The sequence below is a fragment of the Phoenix dactylifera genome, chromosome 8 (assembly GCF_009389715.1).
Source record: "Phoenix dactylifera cultivar Barhee BC4 chromosome 8, palm_55x_up_171113_PBpolish2nd_filt_p, whole genome shotgun sequence".
NCBI classification, from domain to species: domain Eukaryota; kingdom Viridiplantae; phylum Streptophyta; class Magnoliopsida; order Arecales; family Arecaceae; genus Phoenix; species Phoenix dactylifera.
In genome coordinates, this window is record NC_052399.1 from 26,446,058 (window position 1) to 26,452,392 (window position 6,335).

The 6,335-nt window shown below is 37.8% G+C and overlaps 1 long non-coding RNA gene across 1 annotated transcript; it reads left to right on the forward strand.

Annotated features, from left to right (window-relative positions):
* The first annotated feature begins 1,515 nt into the window (after window positions 1–1,515).
* LOC120111661 lies at window positions 1,516–3,571 on the forward strand. Its single transcript, XR_005513110.1, has 3 exons — window positions 1,516–1,645; window positions 2,268–2,336; window positions 3,398–3,571. It is a non-coding gene; the product is annotated as an uncharacterized LOC120111661 (long non-coding RNA).
* The last annotated feature ends 2,764 nt before the right edge of the window (window positions 3,572–6,335 follow it).

Sequence of the window (6,335 nt, forward strand, 5' to 3'; positions counted from 1 at the left end):
TGGCTAATTGGAGAGAAGATTTGTCATGATACATCTATTATATATGTAGAAGATTCTATCTTATGTTGTATTCATGAAAGAGAAGTGTGATTTTAAAGTGAAGTTGTCGAGTGTAGTATGTATATAGTGATGACATATTGGATTAGTCTAAATTCTTGTTGGTTCATGATGGATTGAGTTTTATGTGCAAATGTATGATTTTTAGATTTTTGGGTGCATATTTTGTGGTTGGCCCTTAGGGTTTAGGTCAATCAGATCAGGGCAGAGGCTAAAATTGGTAGGATTAGGCTAGGGTGAGATTGGATCGGGTAGATAGGGTTAGTGTAGGATCCAACCAAGTAGCATTTATTTATCTTACTAAAATTGCGTGTGTATAGTAGGTCGAGGTAGGGCCGACCTAACTTTTAGGTGACTAAAGTAGTTGCCTAAGGCCTCGGCCCAAAGAAGGCCCACCGCAGGAAAGGCCTCAAAGACAAAACAAAAAAAAAAGTCCTCCTTAGTGAGTTCACCTTAGGCCGGCCCATTGTAGGAAATGCCTCAAAGACAAAATAGAAAGAAAAAAATGCCCATCTTAGTGAGTTCGCCTTAGACCCTCAAATGCATTGGGCCGCTCCTGGGTCGAGGAGAAGCGAATGTATGTGGAGAGTATATGTACAAGTGTTTTCTAGAAAAAGGTGAGATGGCTTGGTATGGTCATACCAAAAATATTCTAGTGTGTGTAATTGAAATAGGGGTGGGGTTGATAAATATAGAGAACTGCATGGTGTTGACTATATAAGAGATAAGTTAGGGACATGTCAAGGTTCATTTGCATAAAACTAAAGAGAAGGTTTATGTAACACCCTGAACCAGGGTTAGGGTAGCTTAAGTAATTTTTACCAGTTATGAAGCATCTTCATGATTTTAACCTAGTTTATTATGAGCATCTGAATGCACATGAAAGGTGAGGGAATATCAAAAATTTTATGATGTAAATTGGATGGAAACTTTCCAGGAAGTTTGATTCAAAATCATTTAAAAAATGTCGGGATTTCAGCTGTTACAGAAAATTTTACGGTTCCACAGATTGAGAGTGCAATAACTCTGGATATAGTCCATGAATCTAAGTAAAATTTTAAACACATAATATACATTGAGTAGGGGATTTACTGTTGAAATTTCAGCTCAAATGGATTAGCCTACAGCCTGGAACAAAGCAAGTTAGGTGAGTCCCTCGGAAGCCTGTCATTACAGAAAACTGCAGACCTAGATTTGTCCAAAATTTCTGTAAAAAGTAGGAAGTATGACGTGGCCTAAAACCTAGTTTTTAAAACCCCTGGGAACCACTCTTTTGACACGTTAGGTGTCTGGGAAGCTAACGTGTCAAAAGGGGGGGGTGTCTAGCATGTTTCAGCAGGCAGCAACTTGTGCTGCTGCTGTTCAACCGTTAGGAGTTCAGTGGTTGGTTGTAGGTGCCAGCCCAAATCAGGCCAGGAAAAGCTCCAGGGAGGGATAGAGGAAGCTAGGGGAGAGAGAGAGCTACTTGGGGAATCCAAATAATTTGTGGAAGAAGGTTTAAAGTAAAGAGGAAGAGCAACTTGCTGTTGGGCTGCAGAACAGAAATACAGAAATTTTTGGTGCACCCAGGCTTCCTAGCAAATTTCAGGTGAATTTTCCAAACTTTTAGTGATTCTAATTGTAGTCCCACGTAGGAGGGTGATAAAAGAAGATTTTAGTTATTCTAGATGAATTTTTAGGTATGAAAAAGGAATTGAACTATGCTTCCGAAGTTGTTGAAAGCAGTCTGAAATTCTGCAGAAAGAAGCGATGGGATTTCTTTGTGTTTTAGGTGATTAAATTGTTATTTAAAGCTGAAAGTTTGTAGGTTGTGTTAGGGATTTCCTAGTCCTAACACAGAGCCTAATAGGTGGAATTGATTGTTAAGAACCTCCGGGAGTTAAGAGGTTTAATTGGCTCGAAAACAGAACAAACAAGCTGAAAACAGGGGAATTGAATTCTGATTTATTTTTGGTGTTAAGTAGTTGTTTGGCAGCTGAAAATTTATAGATGATATAGAAGGTTTTCTAGTCCTAACCCAGGGTATCAAAGAGGGAGATAAAAGCTTGGAAACCTTTGAGAATTGAGAGGTTTTATTTATCCTAAAATAAGACAAGCAAGGTAAAAAAATCAGAAAGTTAAGATGAGTGTGTTGGATTTCTTTTTGGAACATGCATAATCATGTTGCATCATATAGGTTATAATTTTGATTGACTCTTTTAATTATTTAGGAGGAGAAGAGAGTCCCGGAAGTGTGCCGGGAGTATCAAGCACTAGGGTGGTGCGTTAGCCATCACAAGGTGAGTGGTTTTCTTCTTAACCATGGTAGTTTATTTTGTAATTCCAGAGAAATGAATGATGTCTCCAAATTCAGAATGAATATGCTAAAGAATGAAAATAAGAAGTATTAATTCTCATGATTAAATTGCTTTCTATCAGTGGATAAATGATCTGATTTGGAAAATATATGCTATGCTTGAAAATACTTTAAATTCATGTTTGTTGATTCATAAGTTTATGAACTTGTTTGGGAATGGATTAACCCAAAGTGACTGAACCACTTAAAACCCCTTATCACGGCCAAGAGAGTCATTTTAGTTTGACACCAAGCTATTCTGGAGTTGACCCCTATACTCTAGAGTCGACTCCAACCTTGTTACAGTAACTAATATTTGCACTTTTACCTTGGATACATCACATCAGAGTTTATGATATGTGCCCAATAGGGCAGAGATGGGACGCCGGGAGGGCGTAGCTATGATATGTGCCCAGTAGGGCAGAAATGGGACGCCGGGAGGGCGTAGTATGATATGTGCCAGTGGGGCAGAATTGGGACGCCGGGATGGCGTAGTAGTAGCACCATGCATAGGACTGTCGAGCTACTCATGAGAATGGTGCCTCATGCGAGTGGCCGACAGTAGGGCTCGCGGGAGCCATGATTTTCAATATTTAAGCTATGTATACATATGACTGAGCAACAAATGTATTATTTTTAAGCATAATGATTTCAGAACCTATGTGCATGTTCTATGTATCAAATTCTTCAAGGAAGGAAAGTGGACTCTACGGTCCAGAAAAAAAAAAAAAGGACTTGAGCAAGGCGATTTTATTAATGCTTTATTTTAAAGCAACAGCTTTATTTCCTGCTAGTTGTAGTACTATTGGCAAATAGCAGATTTCTTATGTGGTTGAAACTAAGTGCTTTAAGATCAAATGCAAATGTTTTATATGTGGCATAAACACGTTACATTTGATGTATGTAAGTATCACAGCTGAAACCTCATATCTCCTCATGATTAACAGATTGTCCACTCACTGGGACATAGGTCTCATCCCTCTCTTTTTCTGTAAATTCTTGCAGATCGGCAGAGTCATAACATTATAAAAGTATCGCATCAGCATCATCCTAGAAGTTTGTCATAGAAGGTTGGCCATGCCCCTCTGAGTGAAAGGAAAAAACCTTTGTATTATGCATATAGTTGGGGTGTGAATGTAAACTAACTTGAGACAGATGTAAAGTTTGTTATATTTTGAGCTATGTTTAGTAGATTTTAAGTTATCAATGAAAGCTTGGGTTGCTTTTAGTTATGATTAAAGTGAGTTAAATAAATTAAACTGACAGGTTTAGGATGTATTGATTTTATTGGTTGGTTGGATATAGTAATTGACAGGTTTTTAATAGTAACTTGTGAACCGCGGCACAAGCTACTAATAGAAACTCTGCTCGGTACTGTACCCGACTAACCTACTGTGGGAGGGGATCCCACAGTTTACTTGGAGCAGATTCAAAGGGTTATCATGGTAAGGATAAAGGTATACATAGGTGAACTAAGGAGCAGGTTGGAAGGTTTTATGGTAGATTAGGAAATTTCTAGAGCTTTTTAATCTATAGACTATATGTTAAAACATGAATAAATTTATCTCAAGAGGGCATCTTGGAAGCTAAATTAGCTTGCACTATCCTAGCAATCAAATTAAACCGATATTTTCAAATACATTTCATTAAGCTAAACCTACTATTGGAAGTGTCTTAATGAAATATGTTTCCGCTTTTTTGTTTGAACATATATAATTTAAACAAACTTGTAAAACTAACTTTCTATACCTCCAGTTGAATTAGATACCCAGTTGACTTTCTCCTTAAGGTTGCAAAGTAAAAAAATCTTGTAACCTAATCAGATATTAAGCTACCTAGATTATGCTTTCGTTTTTTGAGGGGATAAATCATATTATTGATTATATCAAGAAGAGAAAGGATATATTCGTGCATGGGTCTACCATGGTTGATATAAAAATAAAGCTAAGATAGAAAAGTGTTTTCTTAGCTGCTTTAAAAAGGCTTACAGTTCAACATCTCTTTTTGAAGTAAAGTTCTATCCTTTCCACCTACTTCAATTAATTGATTGTGCAATAAAAGTATCAATGCAATCTTGTACTTATGAATCAATTTTTTCCAAAATCTTTAATTTTTCGCGTTTCACCTCCACCTTCTTCATAACAAATATGAACCAATGGACATAATATTGGTCAACTTGATCTCTCTAAAAGATGAAGAACTTCATGTATTGCTTCCTCTTTAATCTTGGGTTACTAAATTCTTCATACGAACCTAATGACAAGATCTATGGTAGAAATAATTGCCTAAGGTTGGCCATTGGGTATATATAATAGTTGAAAGAACCATAAAAACCATATGTAGACATGTGTACCATTGTTGGCAACTCTTTCTGAAGTGATTATCCTTGGGTAAGATCCAAGATTCAAATCCTGGGTACTGATATGGCCAAAATATATTAGCTAGTTAGGAGGTGATGTGGGATACGTGTGCCTCAAACCACAGCATCTATACTGTAAGAGGCATTGGACCTTGATTTAATAGTGAAGGAGGACAAGAGCCAAGTGGAATTTGGCTCTCCTTCAACAATTGCTGCGTGCCCTAATATTCTTAGGGATGGAGGTGTGAAAAGAAGAGAGAAAACGAGATTAGGGTTTCAGGGAGAAGAGTTTCCAAAGATTTTCTTCCTCTCATACCCAACTTACAAAAGTGTATATATATATATATATGTGTGTGTGTGTGTGTGTGGGGTCAAACATGACCCAAACCAAAAAAACTTTTCTAGGCTAAACCACATGAAAAAGCACTCAAACATAACCCATGTATACCTATGACTTGCATGCTCTCTCTTTTTTGAGCCTAAACCTAGCCCAAATAATGTTTAGTCACCTTAAGACTCAAAATACCTAAGCCTTAAGCAAGTAGAAGACCAATTTCCGTTCCTACTTAAATCTATCGCAGGCTTGAGGTCGACTCTGGCACAGCTCGAGGCGACTCCCGCTCTCTCTGTATCACCGACCCCGACCTGGGTCGACTCCTGTAATCCATGAGTCGACTCCTTAACAGCACGTGTCGACCCCTGCTTACCTCGAGTCGACTCTCTCAGGCTTTCCAGAGAGTTGCTTCTCCGTCCGATTTTAGGGGTCAACCCCAGCTCTTTAGGGGTCGACCCCAGCTCTTCAGGGGTCGATCCAGCTCTTCAGGGGTCGATCCTAGATCAGCATGAGTCGACCCCTCTGCTATTTTTACTATAGTTTCTTGCATTTTCTTGCTTTGGATGCACCACACTTGTGCCAACAGGTGACACATGGCATAACAAGAATTCTGTGTTATCTGGATTCAAAATTTTGGGCTGATCCAAATAAGAAAAGTCTGCATTTCTCTCTATTGAATCAAGGACTCTAAAGCCCGAGCCTAGAGAACTCTTTGTCTACAAAATAAGGTATAACACCAAGTATCGATGAGGTATTCTTCTTATTCTCTTTATTTTCTCTTGTCTTCTCGCTTTATTCCTCTACCATTCCTTTAAAGTCCTTTCTAATTTAAGCATCAGAGAGTCCAGCTATAACCAATTCGGCGAGTCCTTCTGTCTTCTTTGATATGCAGAGCAATAGATGCATCGTGTATCGTTGGAGTGCTGAACATCTGGAAGCATTCTGCCCACTAGATCAAATTTTGGACAGTAACAAACTACTAAAAGAAAAAGCTTGTTATGTATTATATATTTCTTTGGAAGAATTAGATTTCAAATACTTAAAAAAATAGTTTCTTTTTATAAGATTTGTAGGTAATACTCATTATTTATGCATGTAGTTGAAACTAATAAGAAAAAGGTTTAGAAAATTTGGCGAAAAATAGATAAGATGGGGAAAATAATAGGGAATGGGCTCTTGGGTGCAGGGTAGGCCAAGGAGGGTATGGATGAAACCACTAATTTGATAAGCAAGAATTATTTCATATAATA